General features: G+C 38.9%; 1 pseudogene; it reads left to right on the top strand.

Moving 5' to 3' along the window:
• Positions 1–11,000: 11,000 nt before the first annotated feature.
• On the top strand, positions 11,001–25,247 carry LOC133055037 (sentrin-specific protease 8-like; annotated as a pseudogene).
• Positions 25,248–26,423: the final 1,176 nt, after the last annotated feature.

The raw sequence follows: 26,423 nt of genomic DNA, 5'->3' as shown, positions 1-26,423 counted from the left end.
CTTGAGTTAGGTTACAGAGACGGCGCTGCACAAATGTGCAACAAAAACCCCTGTCTCCATGATGACCCAGGAACCACGAATTTCAATCTACTTAAAACTCAGAGAATGGAAATGTTGCTACTCGAGCCCTTTACAAAGCAAGATGTTCTTTAATAAGAAAGATCTAGCTTCCAGCAACACAGTAGCTTATATGGACTTATTCAAAACTGGCCAACCAAATTTCAAGTTTGAAATTCCCCTAACCCCTTAAATTTCACCCCAAACCCTGGATCAAGCAGAGAGATTTGAGCCCTGTCTCCTATCTCCTTGCCAGTTGACCCTGCTTTATTTTTCTCTAAAGCCTGTAACACAGTATTGGCTTCTTTGCATGTTGGGCAGGGAACCCTTACTTGGTAACAAGGGTAGAGGAAAAATGATTGTTTCCTCCCCTACACAGTCAGTATAGAAATAAAAGTAAATAAATAAATGCAATGAATCAAAAATAAAAAGGCAGTATAGATGGAATGAGAGTAACGTGAGAGGAGAGTTTAGAGACAGCAGTGAGGGGGGCCTCTCTGAAGAGGTGGCATTTGTGCAGAATGGAACTGTGCTAGAATCTGAAGTGGGGTATGGAGGAAAGCCAAGAGGAAAGGAGATCAGAGAGCAGAGCCCATGGATGCTGTTTCTGAACAAAAGCATTTTTATGCCTCAGCAGGAAGCAGGTGCTTGTGCAGCTACTTGGGGTTAAAACAATTTTTAAAGAAACTCTAATGTCAGTTCATTTTAAAAAGAAATCTATTAGCAGCCCACCTGAGGTACTTGACCATGGATTCTCCCATCATGCCTTTTTTTTTTTTTGAATCCTGAGCATTTTGAGCTAACTCTCCGCGTGCTGGGTCTATGTCCCTGTTTCAATAATCTGTTTAACCTTAAAAAAAAAAATCACCTGGATGTTGTGCAAAGCTTGTTCTCAAGCCTTTTGCAAGCCTTGCTCCAGTCTCCAGTAAGCTGCTGAAATACTGCATTCTGATGTTTCAGCTGCTACAAAGTTCTTGGTTCCTTCAGGAATATTTTACATTTCATTGGTATAATGATAGAGTTTATGATTATCTGCAGTATGTAATTACATCCATTAACAGTAACAGCACATTTTTACATTAATTATAATGAGAATTAATAAGTAGTTTTATGGGTTTTTGGCTAGAAGGGAAAGTTTTGGTACTAATTACTCTTGTATAGCCAAAGATGAATTTATGCATAAATTTACTTTGGTAATTATTTTAGGAAATTATGAAATTTCAAGTTCCAGTTACCATGAATTATGGAAATAAGAAAAAAATATGTATATCAAGTGGGAAATTAGGCTTTGGAATGCTAAACGAAAGGAATTTTAAGAGGAGGAAATTTGTCATGGAGTTTAAGAAGGTAAAGACAGAGGGACATGAATTAAAACCCAATATTTTTGCCACTTGAAAGTGAAAGTCTCAGTTGCTCGTTTGTGTCCAACTCTTTGCAACCCCACGGACTGTAGTTCACCAGGCTCCTCTGTCCATGGACTTTTTCACGCAAAAATACTGGATTGGGCTGCCATTTCTTTCTTCAGTGGATCTTCCCAACCCAGGAATCGAACCCAGGTCTCTTGCATCCAGGCAGATTCTTTACCATCTGAGCTACCAGAGAAGTCCATGTCCATCTGCTACTTATTGTCCTTATTTAAACCCTCTCACACTTGGTCTCATCCTTAGCGCTCAAAATAATCACTGCCCTGAGTTGTAACAAATTAAAGAGATAATTTTATAAATTTTTAGTATGCTGCCTGGTATATCATAAATATTCAATAAATGATAGTTGCAAAATGAAGATAAGGGAGGCAGGTTTATGTAATAAGGTTATAAGAAATGCATACATGGATTCTTCTTAGAAGTCTAAGAGAAGGTAAACTTATTTAGAGCCATACTCTTTGATATCCACAAGAGAACACAGACCAAATATAAGTGAGGCTGAGAGAGGCAGGAGGTGATATGGAAACAATACTTCACGGCCCATAAAATCAGAAAGGCATCACAATTTTGAATGGAAGGTGAACGACAGTTAGAAAATCAATTCCCTCCTGGCATGCATATTATCCATATTAAGGCAAAATGATTTTACAAGCATCTTACTGAAATGCAGGGGAGTGAGATACTGAAATTATTTAGGTACCCAGGGCTAGTTAAGAGAGACTAATGTGTGATATAAATCATTACTAATTTAGCGCTTGCAAAATACCTTCAAACGTTTACATGAAGCCTTACTCCCTAAATATTTTTCAGTCTCTCTCCCTCACCTCTCTCATATTTCTGTTCTTCAATGTTCTTCATATTTCTGTTCTTCAATGCCTCTTGCCTAGAAGGGTTGCAGACTATTCTTCCTCATGACGAGAAGAGATGGAGATTTTTCTACCTTTTGAAGTAGTCAAAATCTTAATTATCTCAGTTTCACTTATTAAATTACCCAGTCCACACAGCAATCCTTGTGGTAGTTAGGGCAGGGGCTGTTAGTCTCACTTTTGTGTCTGGCAAATATTTGCCTTGAATTCTATTAAGATACATTCTCCCTCTCTCACCCAGTTAATCATAAAGAGTTTCCCATTCTTTCAGACCATATAAACAGAAGGCAATAGATCTGACCAATCAGGGTGGTTGATAACAGTTCTCTGTGTGAATTTGTCTTTCTCTTATCCACTGCCTCCATTAAGAACACATCAGCATTGTGAAGAAAAGAAAATACCTTGACGTTTTCCAAATCTTGACACAGCACAGAGCCTTCAATAATGAGGTTTGCATTCCCTCTTGTGTTTCCTCCTGCAGGGTCTAGTAAGTGTGACATGCAGATGGCTGTCAAGCAGGTCTGGGAACAATGTTACAAACAAAAGCTCCCTGGCAGAGCCAGGAAATGCATCCCCTGTCTTCCCCCTGAAGACTTGAAATGACCTCTGCTTGAAGCCTCTGTCTTCATTAGTGGAAAATTCTTCACTTCACATTTGGAGACATGGGCTCAAGGGATGCAGGCTAATGTTCTCCTAAACTGGGTTTAAGATTAGACCATATTCCCAACATCCTGCTGTATTTAGTCTTAAAGAACCCTAAATCCTCCAAGTAAAAGTGTGAAAGTGTCAGTCCTCAGTTGAGTCCATCTCTCTGGGACCCAATGGACTATAGCCTGCCAGGCTTCTCTGTCCACGGAGTTCTCCAGGCAAGAATACTGGAGTGGGTAGCTATTCCCTTCTCCAGGGGATCTTCTCCACCCAAGGACTAAACCTGGATCTCCTGCATTGCAGGCCGATTCTTTACCATCTGAACCATCAGGGAAGCCCAATTTCCTCCAAAGGGAGCCTAATTAATTTCTCTTTTCAGTGGGCCCTGGGAAATGTGCACCACAACTCAGAGAGACCTAGATCTCTTTATTCCCCTTCAATACCTTCACTTAAGGGGTACCCAAACCTGCTCTCTCTCATGAATCAGTAGCAGTGATTTGCTAAAAACGTTCATTTGGGAACTTCCCTGGTGGTCCAGTGGTTAAGAATCCACCTGCCAATCCAGGAGACACAGGTTCGATCTCTAGTTCTGGGAGATTTCAGCTCAGGGCAACTGAGGCCCTGCGCTGCAGCCACAGAAATCCACACACCCTAGAGTACATGCTCTGCAACAGAAGCCGCTGCAATGGGAAGCCCGCACACGGCAATTAGAAAGTAGCATCCGCTAGCTACAACTAGAGAAAGCCCACGTGCAGCAAGGAAGACCCAGTGCAGTAAATATAAACAAGTAAAGAAAGAAATTTTTAAAAAGACTTCAGGACTCAAAGGGCACCATATCTGTTAGATACATGCCACAATACCAAATATGGGCTCATTCTAAGGAGAACTATTTTGAACTCATCAGATAAGCCACTGTCTTGCTGAATCTCCTCTTCAGCTGCAGATAAACAATAAGCTTATACTGATAACAGGGGAAGGGTGACTACTCAGCTCTTAAATAAAGGAGAGGCCAACATGTATACACTGCTATATTTAAAACAGATACCCAACAAGGACCCTTGTTATATAGCACAGGGAACTCTCCTCAATATTCTGTAACAACCTAAATGGGAAAAGAATGTAAAAAAGAATATATACATGTATATGTATAACCAAATCACTTTGTTGTACACCTGAAACTAAACATTTTTAATCAACTATGCTCCAGTATAAAATAAAACTTAAAAAAGAAAAAACGTCAATAGGCAATGGAGATTAGAGATTCACCAGAATCTAAGTCAAACACTTTCACATTGTACTTGAAAGGCATTTTCCTTGGCCATGCTTCCTTCTCTTTAAAATTATTGAAACTAATGTGCACATTAGTATCACAAAACTGCCATCATAGATTTTAAGTGCAGTAACAGAGCAAAAAGATTCTGTGTTCAATTGTATGCCCCATTTATCCATTCATCTATTCATTCATTCACTAATTTAACTAATATTTATTTTTAGTTTATTCTCGTAGACATTGTTCAAGACAATTGGATAACATCGCTGAACTAAAGAGCCATAACATCAGCTCTCCAGGTACAGTTCTATGAAGGAGACAGACAATAAACAATAAACTTGAAACAACAGCCTGTTGTGGAGACTTCTGTATTCACTGAATGTTAATCTTATTTCAACCATAGGTCATGTTTTTCTGTGAACCTCTCTGAGTTTCTATAAAACTCTACCTCCTCATAGCACTTTTAAAGTAAAATTGGTGTGCGTGTGCGTGCGCGCGCGTGTGTGTGTGTTTAGGGAGGAGAATGACAAAAGCATATTGAATGTAGGTGTTAACTAATTTATAAATGAGGGAAGGATTCCAACTGGTTTGTCTGACTCTTAAGTCATCCTGCTACTGCTCTGCTGACCAACTCTAAGAAACAGTGCTGCAGAAATGAACAAATAAAAGTAGAATTTTCTTCTGTGAATTGTATGTGTCCTGATAGAATTCAATCACCATTCCTACTTTCTCTCTCTTTCTTCCTTTTCTTCAATCTTTTTTTTCCCCTTCAACCTTCCCAGCACTTCTCACTTCCTTTCCTAAAGTAATAATAATAGGAAATACAAAAAAGGAAGGCTCAAGTCGGCTGAGAATACTCAGGTTAAAAGAATCAGATAATAGATATTTACTTGTGTTCATTTTTATAAATTTTGGTTTTCCTGATTCTTCAACATGCCCAGCCCTTTTTTTTTTTTAACACAAAAAAAGAAGTTGAATGATTTATTTTTTCATTTGTCTTTTGCCTTTCTCCCATATTATCTTTCCCCTGGAAAAAAAAAAAAAAGTCCGCAGGGTCTCCTCTTCTCTCAAAAGTAAAGTTCTTACTAAGAATTTTTGAACTTTAGAAATGTACTCTAATCTATATTTATTTTCACATTAAAAATAAATATATGAATTTTTTTCTATTTTGCTTGGAAATTATAGTTCTGTTGATCTTAGGGATCTCCCAATACAGTGTTAAAATCCAGAGAGTATTTCCCTTTCTCCATACCATTATTTTTAATGAAATGGCAACCCTTCCTTCTATCTTCTCTTCAGGGATCCAGTTTAAGTCTCTCTCCTCCTCTGCATTGTCAGAGTGACTTGCTACCCAACCAATGTCTGCAGTGAACTTACAGACTTTCACAGTAGGCTATATACTTACTTGTCTGAGACAGTAAAATTCAGGACTTAAGAGGGAAAATATCTGTGAAAAAGGAAATACACAAATGCACACACACACACACACACACACACACACACACACACACACAGAGGTGTATTCTTAGACCCAAGAGAGTGATTCTGTTGGACCACTTCTTTCCCTGTTCCATGCACAGCAAAAAACTACATACAGTTAATGCTTCAAAAAAAATACTTGTTTTTAACATGTTTAAACTGCTTAGGGAGATGCTGATCTTCCTTTACTGGGAATCTGCCCTAGAATAAATAATCTTGTCATCATAAACTAAGTCAGTAATAAATAAAGTGATTTCCCTATGCAATGTTACATTCTTCAAAATTTTTTTAGGTTTTTAGCTCTTTTTGTTTCCTAGATATTTACTATAAGGATGCATATGGGAAGTAGGAGCTTTAGCATGCAATTTAGGGGCTTGAAATCCCACTCAGTTCCCTCCATAAGAACAATGAACTAACATTACCATAACCTATGACTGGAAGATTCCTATTTCTCTGCCTCTTTCCTTTCTTCCTGACAATACCCAGGTATGTTTCAACTGCTACATCACTCTATACCTCTCTTATTTCATACTATCTGGAAACAATTAAAAAAAAAAAGTAAAAATCTGCAGGTCAAAACTGTCATATTTTCAAATATGTATGGAAATCCTCCATAAATGAAGTGGACTGGAGACTTCCTCAAAAAAACTAATTTTCAAAAAAATCTGCTTTACATAAAGTACAGTAAGACTCTGCACTGGTCAAGTTTACTACTTAAGTTTCATCCTTGATAAAATGAGGAAGCAGGATGACTACCAGTTTTATACAAAGTACGTCAAGCGCAAGGTCCAAACTGCAAATTCTGTCTTCTTTAAACTGACCTTCCATCTGTCATGTCCCTTTTATGTGTACCTCTGTGAGTCTTCTTTTGCGGTTTTCTTACACTTTGAATTTCCCAATTATACCTCTTCCTTGTGCATCTAGTAAAGTTTTAAAATGGATATTGAAAGTGTTCCAGTCTCATTCCTTTACAAGTGGTTGACCAGTTTTCCCAGCACCACTTGTTAAAGAGGTTGTCTTTTTTCCATTGTATATCCTTGCCTCCTTTGTCAAAGACAAGGTGTCCATAGGTTCGTGGATTCATCTCTGGGCTCTCTATTCTGTTCCATTGATCTATATTTCTGTCTCTGTGCCAGTACCACACTGTCTTGATGACTGTGGCTTTGTAGTAGAGTCTGAAGTCAGGCAGGTTGATTCCTCCAGTTCCACTCTTCCTTCTCAAGACTACTTTGGCTATTCGAGGTCTTCTGTATTTCCATACAAACCGTGAAATTCCTTGGTCTAGTTCTGTGAAAAATACCGTTGGTAGCCCGATAGGGATTGCATTGAATCTATAGACTGCTTTGGGTAGAATAGCCATTTTGACAATATTAATTCTTCCAATCCACGAACACGGTATGTTTCTCCATCTGTTTGTGTCCTCTTTGATTTCTTTCATCATTTTATAGTTTTCTATGTATAGGTCCTTTGTTTCTTTAGGTAGATATACTCCTAAGTATTTTATTCTTTTTGTTGCAGTGGTGAATGGTATTGTTTCCTTAATTTCTCTGTCTGTTTTTTCATTGTTAGTATATAGGAATGCAAGGGATTTCTGTGTGTTAATTTTATATCCTGCAACCATGCACGGAAATGAGCTCAAGATGGATTGGAGATCTAGATGTGGGACCAGAAACTATAAAACTCCTAGAGGAGAACATAGGCAAAACACTCTCCGACATAAATCAAAGCAAGATCCTCTATGATCCACCTCCCAGAATATTGGAAATAAAAGCAAAACTAAACAAATGGGACCTAATGAAACTTAAAAGCTTTTGCACTACAAAGGAAACTATAAGTAAGGTGAAAAGACAGCCCTCAGATTGGGAGAAAATAATAGCAAATGAAGAAACAGACAAAGGATTAATCTCAAAAATATACAAGCAACTCCTGCAGCTCAATTCCAGAAAAATAAATGACCCAATCAAAAAATGGGCCAAAGAACTAAACAGACATTTCTCCAAAGAAGACATACAGATGGCTAACCAACACATGAAAAGATGCTCAACATCACTCATTATTAGAGAAATGCAAATCAAAACCACAATGAGGTACCATTACACGCCAGTCAGGATGGCTGCTATCCAAAAGTCTACAAGTAATAAATGCTGGAGAGGGTGTGGAGAAAAGGGAACCCTCTTACACTGTTGGTGGGAATGCAAACTAGTACAGCCGCTATGGAAAACAGTGTGGAGATTTCTTAAAAAACTGGAAATAGAACTGCCATATGACCCAGCAATCCCACTTCTGGGCATACACACTGAGGAAACCAGATCTGAAAGAGACACGTGCACCCCAATGTTCATCGCAGCACTGTTTATAATAGCCAGGACATGGAAGCAACCTAGATGCCCATCAGCAGATGAATGGATAAGGAAGCTGTGGTACATATACACCATGGAATATTACTCAGCCATGAAAAAGAATTCATTTGAACCAGTCCTAATGAGATGGATGAAGCTGGAGCCCATTATACAGAGTGAAGTAAGCCAGAAAGATAAAGAACATTACAGCATACTAACACATATATATGGAATTTAGAAAGGTGATAAAGATAACCCTATATGCAAAACAGAAAAAGAGACACAGAAATACAGAACAGACTTTTGAACTTTGTGGGAGAATGTGAGGGTGGGATATTTCAAAAGAACAGCATGTATACTATCTATGGTGAAACAGATCACCAGCCCAGGTGGGATGCATGAGACAAGTGCTCCGGTCTGGTGCACTGGGAAGACCCAGAGGAATCGGGTGGAGAGGGAGGTGGGAGGGGGGATCGGGATTGGGAATACATGTAAATCTATGGCTGATTCATATCAATGTATGACAAAACCCACTGGAAAAAAAAATAATAATAATAAAAATTAAAATAAAATAAAATAAAATAAAATGGATATTGAGGGACTGGCCCAGTGGTTAAGAATCCATGCTCCCAATGCTGGGGGCACGGGTTCTATCTCTAATCAGGGAACTCCTACATGTCACATGGTATGACCATAAAATTTTAAATAAATAAATAATAAGGATACTGAATTAATATAACCTATGTCATATTCAAATGCATGCTAGACCAAATATATGTCTGACGAGAGGAAGGTCCTGGGCCACCTTCACAGGAAAATCAGTAATTGCCAAATATAATTTTTGAGTAAATTAACTCTCATTTCTGAAACCTGAAATGAATAGAACTCCCTTGAATCAGCAGTCACAGCCCTATGTGATGTGCATGGCCTATGTCTTAAGAGAAAAAATGTGAAAAAGATATCTTTCCTAAATGCATCAGTTCTCTGTGTATTTATTCCATTTCACTTTATAAGTTGCTAAAATAACCCTTCCAACAATTACTAGGTGATAAAAACCAAATCTCAGTTATAGTTAAATACTACTCAACAAGAGAACTTGGAAAAATGAGTGTTTTGGGATTATCCTGTAAGAGGTTTTACTCTCAAACAGTGGCAATTATTGTTTGTACTATTGCAGTCTATATACTACTGGACCAACAAGTGTAAAAACCACTGGTTGGCAAAGACATGCTTTGCTTTCACAACTTTCCTGGTAATTGATAACTGAAGCTGACCTGGAAATTGCTCTCCTGTGACAGTGATGTCTTAAGCTGGATATCCTTGTAGTTTAGAGCAGGATTTCATGATAACTTTGGAGTCTTCGTATCTTAAAATACAGCCTATTTTCAGAATAAATTTTTGTTTCTTTTTTTGCCAAGATCAAAATGTATACATTTCAAAATATTATCCAGGAAAAAAAATCAACAGACCTTTTAATGATCACTAAAAATTTGATGCAGAGTAATAATCAACATTTACACTACTTACTATATTATCAAGTGCTCTATACTTTAAAAACGGTACTCCCAAATTACAGATGAGGAAACTAATATGGTACCTCAAATTTTGAGACAATTAATTCAAGGGGAAGAGCTTAATTCCACAGGGGCAGGAGCTGGATTTAATTACAGTAGAGTTTATATCCATGTCACCACTGGTTCACAACTAGGGGTGAGTTTTACCCTAAGGAGACATCCAACAGTATCTGGAGACATTTTTGGTTGATATTAGGAATGTGGGATATTTAATATGTAGAGGCTCGGAATACTGCAATGCGTCCTCCAATGGCCAGAAAGGCCCCCACAACAAAGAATCATGTGGCCCAAACATCAGTGCTGAGGTTGAGAAACATTGCATTACACTACAGATTCCCAACTTTGAATATGTTTGGGGATCACCTAGGAAACTTCAGAAATACTTACATTCACTCTGAGGAAATCTGATTTAACTGCTCTGATGTATGATCATGATTTTAGGATTTAAAAAAAAATTTTTATATTTATTTTTGGCTGTGTAGACTAAGCTGCAGTTTACAGGGTCTTTGTTGTGGGAATGGGGTCCTTTGTTGCAGTGCATAGGTTTTTCTCTAGTTGCTGAACATGGGCTCAAGTTGCCCTGTGGCATGTGGGATCTTAGTTTCCTGATCAGGGATCGAACCTGTGTCCCCTGCATTAGAAGGCAGATGTTTAACCATTGGACCAACATGGAAGTCCCGATGTTAGGATTTTAAAAATCTCTACACTGAGTCTCATGTGCAGTGAAATTTGAAAATCTGAAGAGTACCATGTTGCACCTATACAAATTGAGGCTAAAATACTTCTCACCAAACGGGAAATTCTACGAATTCGTCCAGGTTAGGGGAGGGTACTGGTAAAGGAGCTTCTGTGTCACTATTTCACTCTATTTTGTCAAAAATCATTTCAAAGTGCAGAATATTTACCAAGCACCTCTCTGGGGGTGCTGGCCCCATTTGTTCTAGATGAGAGAACATAACCCTGAGTGTCTGTGTACCCTGGAAACTGCCGGTCTCCAGGAGCACGTTGAGGCCTGTCTGCTGCCTGTCCTGCTACTTCCATGTTGCCTTTCAGCTGTCCATGCCTGGACGACCAGCTGCGTAGCCCCAGAGCAGGTGCGCCAGAACTGCCAGCCAGGCTGCTAGGCTGCCGTCAACAGCTAGACCCACCTGGAACGCTATGTCTCCCAACTGTACCTGTCCACGGCCCATTTCTTTGCTCAGTATTTCCTGCACCAGTTGCCTAAGGAGTGGGAGGGAACCCTCAGAGGAGCTAATAGGGCCGCAAAACCAACCCCGAGGCCACATCTACTGCTGTGACGTCAAGAAGGCAAACCACAAAGGTTAGGAGACCAGCCTGAGGCGATGGGCTGTGTCTTCCATCGGGAGAAGTGCATGAACCTGAGCCTGCCGGATCTGCACCAACTGGCCCCCAAGAACAACACCCCCAGGTGTGGCTTCTGGAGCAGTCACTGCTGGCACAACCAGGTGAAATCGGAGTTGGGTGGCCATCTCACCAACCTGCCTAAGATGGGCGTTCCAGAAACTGGATGGCAGAGTCCTTCTTTGACAAGCTCACCCTGGGCGATGGCAATACGCAAACTGTGCTTGGACTGCCTTCCCCATAGCCACAGGCTGACTTCCCCTGGTCACGCAGATCTCTATATATCTATATCTGTATCATCTATATCTAGGGTTTCTCAGGTAGCTCAGTGGTAAAGAATCTGCCTGTCAATACAAGAGATCTGGGTTTGATCCCTGGGCAGGGAAGATCCCCTAGAGTAGGAAAGGGCAACCTGCCCTAGTATCCTGGCCTGAAAAATTCCATGAGCAAAGAAGCCCTGTGAGCTACAGTCCATTGGGTGGCAAAGAGTCAGACAGGTCTAAGCAACTGAGCACACATTATATCTCTATCTATAGAGAAAGGGATTCATTACAAAGAATTGGTTCATGTGCCTGTGGAGGCTGAGAAGTCCCACAGTCTGTTGTCTGCAAGCTGGAGGACCAGGGAAGCAGGTAGTATGTCTATATAGTTCCCACCCCAAGAACAGAGAATAAGGAAGAACAATTGTACGAGTCCTAGCTTAACCTGGTTAAGGCTAGACAACCAAAAGGGTAAATCCTGGTCAGTGGGCGGGAGGAAGACCGATCTCCCAAGTCAAATAGTGAAGAAGAAGCTAACTCACTCTCCCTCTGCCTTTTCCTTCCCTTCAAGGCCTCAATGGATTGAACGAGGTCCAGGCAAATTTGAGAGCAATCTGCTTGACTCCATCTAAGACTCAAATGCTAATCTTTTCCAGCAACACCCTCCCAGACACACCCAGAAATAATTCTTAACCAGCTCTCTGGGCACCCCTGGGCCCAGTCAGGCTGACTCATAAAGTTAACCATCACATTTTCCAAACCTTAAATCACACACGTGTCCTTTCTTAAGTATTCCCTGTGGGCCCTCCAAAGGTACTCTCATTTTTCCTCTTCCTGCTACGTGTCCTGGAGAAGGATTACTGCCTAATGCACAGGTTCCCTAGTCCTCTGTTTCTCTCCATTCTTAGCTATAGCTTTGCAGTGGCTGTTTCCCAAAGTACTTTTTTTTACTGTCACTTATTTTGTACTCTGACCCTCCATTAAACTCTCTTTAAAACCTCTTTTGAATGGACCACCTCTTCCCCCCACTGCCTTTTCCCTGTGACACCATGTGGCAGAGAGAGAATGAGCATTAGTCTCTTTCTCAACTTATAAGGAGACTAATCCCAGGATGGAAACCCCACGCTTATGACTGCATTTAAATTTAATTACCTCCCCAACATCCTACCTACAAACACCATCACTTTGAGAATTAGGGTTCCATCAAACATATTTTGGAAAGATACAAACATCCAGTCTGTAACAATCACTGAACCTCTTTTGCCTATGTAGAATCCAATGATCTAATAAAATAAAGGGCCTATTTTTGTAAAAAAATCTCACTGACTTTTTTTTAGGATTAAGTGAAAAAATAAAACTAACTTTTTTTTTTTTTTTAACCATCAATTCAGTTCAGTCACTCAGTCATGTCCAACTCTTTGTGGCCCCATGGACTGCAGCATGCCAAGCTTCCCTGTCAATCACCAATTCCTGGAGCTTACTCAAACTCACATCCATCAAGTCGGTGATGCCACCCAACCATCTCATCCTCTGTCGTTCCCTTCTCCTCCCACCTTCAATATTTCCCATCATCAGGGTCTTTTCCAATGAGTTGGTTCTGTGAATGAGGTGGCCAAAGTATTGGTGCTTCAGCTTCAGCATCAGTTCTTCCAGTGAATATTCAGGACTGATTTCCTTTAGGATGGACTGGTTTGATCTCCTTGCAGTCCAAGGGACTCTCAAGAGTCTTCTCCAATACCACAGTTTAAAAGTATCAATTCTTTGGCACTCAGCTTTCTTATAAAGAAACTCTCACATCCATACATGACTTCTAGAAAAACCATAACCTTGACTAGACAGACCTTTGTTGGCAAAGTAATGTCTCTGCCTTTTAATATGCTGTCTAGGTTGATCATAGCTTTTCTTCCAAGGAGCAAGCATTTTTTAATTTCATGGCTGCAGTCATCATCTGCAGTGATTTTGGAGCCCCAATTTTTTTTTTTTACTATATACACTCCCAAACCCCATCAGTAAAGTGAAGATCTTAACCAATCCTTGACCCTTAGAAAATGTACACTGAAGTGAGATAATGTACTTTTAATTTATTTAAGCCTAAGATTTCTTATCATTAAAATGATGATTGATTGGTCCAGAATTTTTAGTTTATTAGATTTCCTCCACTGGCATTTTCTAGAGAGATTAAGGTGGGAAAGGCAAGTAGGATTACTGGTTTAGAGGGTTTGGGTAGATCATCACTCAGGGTTTCAGGGAAAAAAAAAATCTCAAAATAGGGCATTTTCAAGAAAGTTTATCTGCAGTGGACTCTGCAAAAATAAGCCAGAGAGATATACTTTCTGACTTTGTTCCCCTGATGCAGGTCCTATGACCTGTTATTAATACAAATAAAAGCAAAAGGACAGAGAAACTCTGGTACACACAGGTGGTTCTTGTGGCATTAAGATAACTGGGAAGAAGGGTGGAAGGTAGACCTGGAAGAAAAAGGCAGAGTTTGACACATTGGTCATTTTGTTACTGGCTACTCATTTTTACAACACTTTGCTGAAAAAGGTCCGTACAGTCAGTGCTATGGTTTTTCCAGTAGTCGTGTATGGATGTAAGAGTTGGTTCATAAAGAATGCTGAGTGCCAAAGAATTGATGCTTTCAAATTGTGGTGCTGGATAAGACTCATGAGAGGCCCTCGGACGGCAAGGAGATAAAACTAGTCAATCCTAAAGGAAATCAACTCTGAATACTCAGTGGAAGGACTGATGCTGAAACTGAAGCTCCAATACTTTGACTATGTGATGTGAAGAGTCCACTCATTGGAAAAGACTCTGATGCTAGAAAAGATTGAGGGCAGGAGGAGAAGGGGGTGGCAGAGGATGAGATGTTTAGAAAGCATCACTGACTCAAAGGACACGAACTTGAGCAAACTCCAGGAGACAGTGGAGGACAGAGGAGCCTGGTATACTGCAGTCTATGTGGTCGCAAAGAGTTCCACAAGAGTTAGCAACTGAACACAACTCATTTCTGCATATTCCTTAGCTTATAAAAATGTTTCCATATAAAGTATTTCATTAGATCATTAAATCTTTAGATTAAAATATCTTAAACATAGCATTTAGAAATCTTTTTTTCAACTGTTAAATTTTGTCATTTTTTTTAAGTTTTTTTTTTTTTTTTTTTTTTAAGTAGCATTTAGAAGTCTTTTGGAAAATACAGAAACTAATAGCTTATGTTTTGGACAACAAAACCTATTGAGTTATTGACTAATTACAATCAATTAACATGTCTCCTAAAAATAGTGGGGTTTTTTTAGTTTTTATTTTTCCTTTCTTTATTAATTTACATATTCTCTATTCATACTTCTACATTTATTTAATAAATACCCCTAGCACATTTATTGAGTAGCTACTATGTGTTAGAACCTGAGGATTCAACAAAGATGGGCATGATGTCTGCCACTTGCAATTTAACGGGAAACAGGTCTGAAAAAATGAAGCATGGCTTATTGGAATATTTTTGAAATCTGTTAATCAATAAGTTGCTTGGTTAAATTTTAAGTAAGCATCATTTTGTTGAAAATTTTTACTTTGCTGATTATAAAATGATTATATTGTGTAGAGTTTATAAAGCAGAGTCTAAAACTCAAATTTCCTGACACAAAGGTCGCTGCTTCTCCAAACTCAATTACTTTCTCTAAAATGGATTTTACTGTTAAGAATTGATCATCCTCATCTGTAAAAATGTTAGTTGGCATTTAACCTTATTCCTCCTTGTTTTAAAGATATTCAACCTTGAATTTTATGAAATATATAAAATACATATTTCTCACAAGAGATGGAATATCATTTTTTGAGAAAAATCATAAGTTGAAGAATATCCCTTCCATAGTGGCTACAATGAGCCAAACCACAGAATACAGAGTTTAATATGAGAAACATAGATTTTAAAGTCATACTATGCATTAGAACCTTTTAATAAAATTTAAAATCATTACTCCTTTCAACTACTAAGTTAATTCTTTAATAATTGTTCTGAACAATTGTTTTGTTCAGCAAAATTTAATCTGATTTAAATAAATAGAAGTACCTACAAACTATGCAGATAAAGATGCACCTTTTTGAAGAATAAAATCATTTAATGATGCTCGCTGAGTGAAAACTCCATTATGTTCTTTCCAAATAGTTAATTCTTCCATTCCATTACCAATACTGCCCTCATTTTAATTAGTAATCTGGAGATAGGAACATGGACTTCAGAGTCTGTGTGTTAGTTTTGCACTTGGAAGTTGATCTGGGCATTGCTGTTTAGATGGGGAGAAATTTTTTTTTTCCCCACATAAAATATCATAATATTAAATCAGACAACAGGTTAAGCCAGCCAAAAAATAAATAACTATACTAATAAGCATTCTATAAATACAAAATCTTAATCACTGGAAACTGAAGAAGAGTGAGCATTCATGCAAAAGCTAAGAGTGGCAAATAGCATTTTCATCTGCTATCTCCCCGCTACTAGGTTCATGGACAACATTATTTAACTCCTTAATAGGACCCACTAGATGAACACCTTTTCCATACTAACTCCTTCTACTCTTTCTACAGCTCCAGGTACAAAGTTCTCCGTTCCTAGAACAAGCACAAATTCTCTGTCTGGAATGTTCTTCCTCATAAGGATGGCTGTGCATCAATTCATAAATAAACCATATCCTCAAAGCCATCCTTACTTACTGTATTTTATTTTCTGTCGATTTTGATATTTCATCTGAAATTATGTCTTCCTTTGGTTCACTTATCTATCTTTGTCTTGGCCACCAGAATGTAAGCACCATGATAACTAGATTTTTGAGTGCTTCATTGTTGGTACCCTGGTGGAACAATAGATGGTGGCTCAAAGCATGTGCTCAATATTTTATGAAAGACTGTATCATGCCACAAGAGGAAGTCTGTGTAAACTGCAGCCGTGTAAACCCGGAGCTAGACGTCTCAGATTCAAAATCTGGTTCTGCTATTTCCAAATTATATGCCTCAGTCTCCTTGGATGCCTCAGTCTCCTCGCCTCTAAAACAATAATAATAGTTACTACCTTGCAAGTGTTTGGAGGATTAAATAAGTTTATAGTTGTGACATGTTTTGGATCATGAAAGGCACATAGCAAGTGCTAGATACATGTTGCGAAATGCCTGTACATGTGCAGAAGAATGTGTGTGTGTTTATTAATTTAAAAAATAGTTTGAGGGGCTTCCTTGGTGGTCCAGTGGTTAAGAGTTCATCTGTCAATGAATGCAGGGGACATGGGTTTGATCCCTTGTCCAGGAAAGAATTAATATCCCCTGTGGCACGGGGCAACTGAGCCCATGAGCTTGAACAACTGAAGCCTGCATGTTCTAGAGCCTGTGCTCTGCAATAAGAGAAGCCACAGCAAGGAGACATCCAGGTACCCCAGCTGGAGAGAAGCCCCCACTTGCCCCAACTAGAGAAAGCCGAGCGCAGTGAGTACAGAAAGGTGAGTGCAGCAGGGAAGACCCCATGAAACAGTAAATAAATACATAAATAAATGAAAATGCTTGACTTATTAAGTAGTTATAATGTGGGAAAACTGAATATTTCATAGAGTCCATTACCCAGAATCTAGTGTCACAGTTAAGAACTTGATAGTTTCATAATTTCGGGTAGAGAAGCTTGGTTTCTAACACCTTTGACAACCAACCCCTCCTCGCCCCCATCCATCCCCTCAGTGACATACACTGACTCTCTGGATCCAGGTGTGTCCAGGGCTCCTGACTTCCCACACCCATTGCTACTACCCCATCTCATGGTGCGGGTGTCCGCGCATGTCCGTCTTCCCCCTCTTTGATCCCCCTACCGGGCCTGTTACCACTGACAGTGACCACCTCTGCTTCCCCTGTGCAGTCAGAGTCTTCCCTTTCAAGCTACTGAGCACTCACTTAGTTGCAAGCTAAACTGTCAGAATTAAGTTGGTTTCCTGTAATTCTGTTCTCAAACTCCCATCTGGGGGGTTTAGATAAGTAGAAAATACAAAAGAACAATTTGTAAACACATGTTTCTATAGCTCTGAACACAATGTGGAGGAACAAAGGGGAGTCAGAACTCCCTGATCTAATCTGTGGAATTGAAAAGAAGTCATGACTATTTTGACTTATTTAATTTTGTGGAAATAGCATTTGAGCTTAATGTGGTTGAGGTTTTGGTTTCCATGTGTTAATTGTTTTAACATTTGCCTCGTTTAATAACGCACAGCGTAAGTGACAGAAACAAAATTATTTCATATTTGCTTTAGATATTTTCTTTTTAATATGTAGTGTGAAACACCATTTGGTTTGTAAAAAGGTGCTCAAAAAAACTCAGTGAAAAAAACCGAGTGAAAATATCCTTGGGTAAGGACCAAGGATATATGTTTCTCTGTGGTTTGTTTTTTTCCACAAAATGCTATGTGTTTGGCACCTTGTACTAAGTATTTTGCCCACTGTGCAGGCGACAGAAATCTTTAAACATAATCCCTTGCTTTCTGGGAATTCAGTCTCCTGGGGAAATTAAAAAGGTATACAAATAATACAAGATATGAAGTGAAAGATGGTATAGAAAAAGATGATTACAATAATCTGAGACTGAAACAAACTGGTTTCAAATTTCCACATTACAGTGAGATAACATCTTGTCAAACAAAATACCATCCCAGGACCTTTGTTAATGTTCTGAGAGTTAGGTCTGGAAATGGAGGAACCCAAATAGGAAGAATCTTGAAATCCTGTCTATATAATATGCCAGAGAGAGAACGAATTTTCTTTACTGGTTCTGTGTTATCATGTGCAAAGCAATTCTCCTGTTTAGTCCTCAGCAACTTTAAAATAATGAACTGGTACAAGACCTGTCTAAGGTGTCTTTAAGATCTAACAGTCTATATCTACTAAGATCTGTCTCCCAAGTCATCCTACTTTTTTTCCCAGCATATTTATTATGTTTCTCAACTTTCTACCTAATCTGGGGCATAAAAGTACTTTTTTAGGTCTTAATGCTTACAAAGATATGTATGCAAAAAGGCAAAGTGCTATTACAAAAGGGAGAAAATAAAATAAATTGAGAGAAATAACAGAGGAATTCTCTGAGTTCCTAATTCTGAATCTCTCTGAGTACCTAATTCTCAGAGTTTTACATGAGTTGTTTTCTTCCAGGAAAGGATTATAAATCAACTGCATGGTGAGAGTATATAATTTACTTTTTAGAGCTATTCTGTGAACATGGTGAAATAAATTAGCACAAGGTTGTAGGAGAAGAAAGGAAAAAAAAAATGCTGAACAATAAAAGATGTAGTGTTGTCTTGAGAACTAATTAAGTTAATGTTTCTACTGAAGGAACCACACAGCTGAAAGCCTTAGCTACAGTGCTTCTTCTATCTGAATAACTTGTTCAAATCCAGCACATGCTTCTAGTGATCAGAACCAAATCTAGCAGATCACTATTTCAATGTTTGTGGAAACTAAATGGAAGGACAAAATCCAATCTCTTAAGCCAGTGCCTTGTCACCAAGTAATATAGTGATCTTGCATTTAAGTCAATTCAGTCTTAAAGTTGAACTTCTCTTTCTTCTAAATCATCAGTAAGGGACTTCCCTGGTGGTCCAGTATCTAAGACTCCATGCTCCCAAAGCAGGGGACCTGTGTTCGATCCCTTGTCAGGGAACAAGACACCACATGCTGCGATGAAGAGTTCACCTGCAACAACTAAATATCCCTCATGTCACAACTAAGACCTAGAGCAGCCAAATATATATATATATATATATTTTTTAAGTCATCAGTAAGTCAACTAACATTGATTCATTGTCCAAGCTAAGACAGGTATTTACTGCTGCTATTTATTACTGCTGGCTATAGAACATAACAAAATGGACATGTTTTCCCTTTTACTAAGCTTACAATCTAAAAGAGAATGTAAATGGTAAATAAAGCTGGTGGAAACCTACTTGCTCATTATAATAGGATCTGGTTCTTGGTCAGTGGATTGGTTATCCTATTACCAACATCCATTTTTAACGCTTTCTGCCTTGCTGTGAACACTGGGAGACTGAAAACTGTTAGACTGCATCATTCAGTCTCCTCCGGACACCAGCTGAATTTGGGCCAGTGTGAGGCACCATTCAAGATGGAACAGCCAGAAGGAAGAGAAGTCTTTTTCATCTTTCTTTTCCATCTGTCTTCTTTTTGGTTGTGGATCCAGAATGGGATATATTCCTTCACTTACTGTCATAGTTCCTTCTAAGCAACTTCTTTTTCAAGGTTCCAGATCATGCCTGGTTCTAGTAACATGACTTGATTCTTTTCCTCTTTAGGTCTAGAAATGGGACTGTCATTTGGCTGACAGAAGTTAGATGGTTCATTATCCATTGTTAACTGGCTCACATCTCTGCAAATGTCCTTTCACTAAATTCTTATGAATGGAGTAATCCTAAGTGTTTTGTTGATGATATGGCCAGCATAACTATAAACAAACTGGGAATCAAAATCAGTATTCAAAACTTAAAAAACTTAACTTAAACATATAAATTTATACTCATCAGTCTTTCAATGTAAAGAGAATATTTTTTCTCAGAATATGTTCTTATTGATTAGAATTCAAACTTGTCTTTATTGCATGATTCTCACATATAATTTATCCTGTCCAATTTATGATTTCAATTTTAGTAGAGATATGAGAACTTATTCTTGTAAAATAAGTGCAGCATCTGTTTGGAATATCTCCCACTCTTTATTGTTTCTTGCTCACCTAAAGTAGGAGCACTTTTTTTTTTTTTTTGCTACAGTCTTTATTGTGTCTTTATGAAATATTCCATTTTGTTTTCATAAATGTGGCAATTCTTCCTTTCCTCACCCTAATTAAATATTGCATAAACACAATGAAACACAATAAATAATTGCAATGAAAAATACAAATGAAATAAATAGGGTTGGAAACAACATATTTGAATAAACAAATTACAATGCAAATTGTAGCAGCAAGTGGCATCTTAGAGGAGCCTGTTGGCTGAGTGTCTGTATTTTTACCCAGAAAATGTAGCATTAATTAAACCATTTTGGTTAATTAGAAGAGAATTGTAAGACTTTATTGCTTAATATGAACATTCCCAGGCTCTCAACTGGAAAAGAATTCACTTGCATTGCAGGAGACCCTGGTTTGATTCCCTGGTGTTTCAGTTGGTTAAGAATCCGCAATGCTGGAGACCTGGGTTCGATCCCTGGGTTGGGAAGATCCCCTGGAAGAGGGCTTGGCAACCCACTCCAGTATTCTTGCCTGGAGAAGCCCGCTGGAGAGAGGAGCCTGGCGGGCTGCAGTCCATGGGGTTGCAAAGAGTCAGACACGACTGCGCGACTAAGCACAGCACAGCATGAACATTTCCGGGTGGCTCAGGGGTAAAGAATCCCCCTGCCGATGCAGAAGACTCAGGTTTGATCCCTGGATCAGGAGGATCTCCTGGAGAAGGAAATGGCAACCCACTCCAGAATTCATGTCTGGAGAATCCCATGGACAGAGGAGCCTGGAAGGCTATAGTTCATGGGGTGGCAAAGCATCAGAGACTACTGAGCACAAACACATAGGAGCATGATAAATAAAATTACTACCACTAAAAAAGCACGGTGAGTTTGTACCTAATAGCCTGGGAGAAAGGAAGCCAGGGAGTACTCTCAAAAGAAGTGATCTGGGGCTGGTCCGAAGGTAGTGAGTTATCTCAATTGATTGTTTACAGTCAGTTACAGATCGAACTCCTCATTCTACTCTTCCCCCCCTTCTCACTGCTGCACTTGACTAGTCTTAAAAAATAATAATAATAATAAAAAGAAGTGATCTGGAAGTCAATCCATACCTGAAAGATGACTAGGATTTATTAAGGCAAAGAGGGATCATTATTCCCCTAGAAGAAATGACATATGGGAAACATTGAAACACAGAAGTAAGTGCAAATTGAGAGAAAGAGAGACAATTCAATGGAGATGAAAAGGCAGGACTCACTATGTGATATTGGACAGCTTGGCCAGTGGTTTTACCTCTGCAAGTAGATATTTAATCCACCTCATTGGGATGAGTGAGGCTTAAGTGAGATGGCACAGGAGAGTTCTCAGAAAAGATTGTTTTACTTAGAAAGGTTAATCTACTCTGGCTGATATCAAGGAGAACAGGTGTGTCCCTCATTGTTATTAAAGTCTCTCCAAAACACACTGTGAATATTACTAAAATACAACCAGACTGTATTTAAAATACTGAAAATTCTAACTTTGTAATCAAGCTGTAATCAAATCAATCAATTATTTGATCATTATTTAATGTCATGAGTGATTTGTTTTAAAATATAAAAAAATGTTGTAAAGTACTACAAATCTATGAGAAATACTGATATTATTATCCCTACCATAACAGTTATGTGAACTGCCAAAATAATGAATGTCTATTACTTCTCTGAACTGTTTCAATTGTTCATAAACAGACTTTTAGGCATGAGATTTGGGGCTGCTCTGTGTCTAAATTTGCTCTGTCATCAATAAAATCAAGCTACAAGCCTGATATCTGACCATCAGATTTCACTTCCCTGCTGGCCTCCCCATTGTCCCCTCCTCCTCATCCACTCTAGCTGTGAGAAAGGCAATATCCTGCTTGTGATATTGGGCTGAAGAAAATCTAACAGGATTGAGAACTGAAAATTTGCTTTATTTTGTTTTGAATTTTAAGATAATACACTGGGGCTAATTTTTCACTCCTGTAAAATATTGCTATGTAAATCCCTGTAAATTATTATGAAAAAAATTTTTCCCTTTAAGTTCCTATGTTTCTTTGCAGCATTGCCATTTGAAGGTGACAGTTGGATACTGATTTAAAGTTCTTTCAGGTGAAGCTAAAACAGCAAACCCCATGGATAGTGCGTTACTGGATGTCCTGCCTGTGTGTATGTAGGTAAGAGAAGGAGAAAGTTACAGGGACATCCCACCCTTATCCTAAGGACCAGGCTATTTTATTTGGATCAGAATTCTAAGAGATCAAAATCTTATAAAATGGGGGCGGGGGGTGTTATTTCTTAGATATACAAACTGAAGAGCTTACAGATGCATTGTTAGAATGCTGTGGATCTTCATTATAGTAATTATTTAGGGCTTGATGCATAGATGAAATTTTATTTGCCTTATTTTAATAACTGCTGAGGTCCATGTTAAGTACACTGGAATTTATTACACTATTCTCTCTGCTTTTATATGTATTCACAATTTTCATAAGATCTTGTTGATTTGTTGTTTGTTCACCCAGTGTCGCTTTACCTGGAGCTGTACTGTCTCTCACCTGTATTATCTTAGATCAGACACAGCCATCAAACCTCTGTTTCATTTCTATACCCTCCTGTCTTCCTCCAGCCTGTGCACTGTCTATGCAGTCACTTCAAGGTCTACAGAGAATTGAGTTTAACTCTAGCTTTTAAGTCAGAAAAATGCTAACCCACCTTTCGCCTCGAGGCTGAACTATACTCCTCATCCTCATTTGCCAGAGTTCTGTAGTAAGCATTTTCTCGGCAATATTAAGAATATGACACCATGCTTCCCATTAGAATATCTCTCCCTTGGTGAGAGAGGGAGGAACAATAGCTGGATTAAGGCAAGATCTTTATATTGGTCCCTTAGCCTGGCATAAACTTTTTATTTCCTTGGCCCTGCCGTAGGCATGTAGGATTTTTATTCCCAGACCCAGGACTGCACCCAGGCATTCTGCAATGAAAGCATGGAGTCTTAACCACTGGGCTGCCAGGGAATTCTCTCTCAGATACTTTTTCAATAGCACTTCCTGCTTCAAGTCAATTATCAGGCTACTCATTCTCCAGACTTTCTGGCAGGGGACAGAGTGGGCATACTTTCTATAATTCAAAACTGAACTTCTGTTATACCCTTCCATGCAAATTGTTGATTATCTCCCCTCCTGCCTCTGAAACACCTCCTCCTTCAAGAAGTGATAAAATTCCTTATTAAGATACACATTATCCCATGTGCTGTGCTGGTTCACTTGTCATCATATCCAGTCACAGAATTTTGGCCAGATCTCAACTGTGCCTCACTTTTCCCATCTCTGGGCTTCCCTTGTGGCTCAGCTGATAAAGAATCCATCTGCAATGTGGGAGACCTGGGTTCAATCCCTGGGTTGGGAAGATCCCCTGGAAAAGGGAAAGGCTACCCACTCCAGTGTTCTGGCCTGGAGAATTCCATGGACTTAGTCCATGGGGTCTCAAAGAGTCAGACACAACTGAACGACTTTCACTTTTCCTTTCTCATTTTCCTGTGAACATGCCAACAATTGCATTTTGCATTATCCCAAGTTCTTTAGCATGCCTTATTTTTCCTTAAAAAGTGAATCAATATTGAAATGATTCGTACTTCAATAAGACTAGAAAATCTTTAAATCACTGGGCAGAGATTTTGTGTGTGTATGTGTGTGTGTGTATTTATGACTTGGTATATTAACATTTCCATGGCCAACAAACCTTCTAAAAATCTTTTTATTTGGTACAGTGTTCCACACCACCCAAGTCAAAGACAAGCTCTTTCTCATGGTTTGCAAGCACCACCAGACCAGGCAAAGTTCTTCTCTCTTAATTCCAGCCATAGTGTGTCCTATTAATCTAACTATTATTAATAATGGACTATACACATTACCTTCATTACCATTATGCTTAATCTTTCCTCTCAAATTTCTACTTTACCCACCAGCTAATTCCAATTGTCTTTTTTGACTCAGCTCAGTCATCATCACCATCTAAAAGCTCCCAATGTATTTGTCTATGCAGCTTCTGGTTGCAGAGACGCCACTTCATATCTCTCTTACTGCCTAATAGTGACTATACTTCTGAAATGCAGCTTAGAGACTTTCCTGCAGTCCAGTAGCCAAAACTCTGCATTCCTGATGCAGTGGGTCAGGGTCCCCTGGTCAGGGAACTAGATCCCACATGCCACAACTAAGAGTTCTCATGTTGCAACAAATATTGAAGATCCCATGTGCAGCAACGGAGATCCAGAACAGTCAAATAAATAAATAAATATATATATACACACACACACACACATACACACACACACACATATAGATGTAGCTTAGATAGAAAAAGAGTATGAAACCATCCTTGGATGTCTTGACAATGAAATATCTACCTTTTCTATTTATTTACAACAAATTTTATCAAGATTATGTGTGTGCGTATATATTTTCCCACTAAAAGGGGCTTTTTCGGCCAGTACAGAGCTGCTTGGAGGCTGGTAGGGGTGGTGAGGCCCGAAGCAGCTTCTGAAATTTCTGAGCAGCTCTGCTCAGTACAAGGTGGACCCAGGAGTCTTAAGTTACATGGACAGTCTACTGCGGCAATCAGATGTCTCACTACTGGATCCTCCAAGCTGGCTCAACGACCATGTTATTGAGTTTGCCTTTGAGTACTTTGCCAACAGTCAATTTCATGACTGCTCTGACCATGTCTGCTTCATCAGTCCTGAAGTTACTCAGTTCATCAAGTGCACTGGCAACCCAGCAGAGATTGCCATGTTCCTTGAACCCTTGAACCTACCCAATAAGAGGGTTATATATTTGGCCATCAATGATAACTCCAACCACACAGCTGGGGGAACCCACTGGAGCTTGTTTGTTTATCTTCAGGATAAAAATGGCTTTTTTCATTATGATTAGTAACTCATTCCATGCAAAGCAGGTAGCAGAGAAATTAGAGGCTTTCTTAGGCAGAAAAGGAAACAAACTGGCCGTTGTGAAGAGAAAGCCCCGGCTCGACAAAGCAGCTATGACTGTGGGATGTACGTGATATGTAACACTGAGGCCTTGTGTCAGAACTTCTCTAGACCACAGCCAGAATCATTACAGCAGCTACTCACTCCTACACACACCAGAAAGAAGAGAGAAGAATGGAAGGATCTCACTGCCAGACTTGCTAAAAATTAGCTGTTGAAATATATTTGACTTTTGAAGTCTCTTCTATCTGCCTGTCCCCATGTACTGGATTGCTGCAGTCTCAGTGTCTGAGGAATGATGCCTGGGAGAGGAAAGCTTAGAAAGCTTACCTTCTCCTGAGAGAATGTTGTCCTCTGCATTATCCTAATGGAAAGTGTCACTTTAACCCTAACTTCAGAACAATATGTTCTGTGATGATGTCTTCAAAACACACACCAAAACTGATTAATTCCCTTATCTACATTGGTTTATTCCAAAGAAAAAAGATTGATCTGTAAAACAAATTAAGAATATATGAAACATAGAAGCAAGAAAAAAATCATAGAGCAACCAAAAACTTACTGCACAGCCCACATATTTCAAGAGATCAACTGACTAGAAGCAGATCAAGACCTAACCTAATTCAAGATCGAAGTATTATAAATTATTCAGTTCTATGATACCTCTTCCATTCAACAAGCAAAGGCTTTCCCAGCTATGACCTTTGCCAATACTTGATAAAGATGGTGTTAGCCCACAGTCACCCATCTGATTCCTAGAGCACTTTAAGAAAGGGGGGATCTTAAATAACTTTGTTGAAATAAATGTCTGTGGTGGATCTCTTGTTTTACATTTAAAACTTACTAAAAGTTGGTTTATTTTTGAGATATAAAGGAGAAAAAGTGACATTTCTTGACTCTTTCACTTAATTCAAAATGCAGACAATGTAATTTTTGAAATGTGAAACCAAGATAAAAGATGCTATTCCTTCTTAAAAAAAAAAATGTATTCTTCTCAATAAGAAGACTTTTCTTGGAATTAGCATTGTGTCAGCCATTTGCTAGACAGTTGCAACAAATAGTAGTCATCTATTATCATCCATTTCAGTCATAGACAATCCCATTTCTAGTTGCTGTTTTTCTAACTCCTGACCTTACCCTCTGTCAGTATGAAAAGAGATGGATAAACAATAGCTCTATTAAGGGGCTTCCCTGTGGTCCAGTGGCTATGACTTTGAACTCCCAATGCAGGGGGCCCGGGTTCAATCCTTAGTCAGGTAACTAGAACCCCCATGCTGAACTAAGAGTTCCTATGCAAATAAGAGTTCCCATGATGTAACTAAAGATCTTGCATGCCATAACTTAAAAAAAAAAAAAAATCACACATGCAGATGAAAGACCCTGAGTA

Source organism: Dama dama, chromosome 4 (genome assembly GCF_033118175.1).
Source record: "Dama dama isolate Ldn47 chromosome 4, ASM3311817v1, whole genome shotgun sequence".
Classification (NCBI taxonomy): domain Eukaryota; kingdom Metazoa; phylum Chordata; class Mammalia; order Artiodactyla; family Cervidae; genus Dama; species Dama dama.
This window is presented reverse-complemented; position numbering and strand designations above follow the sequence as displayed.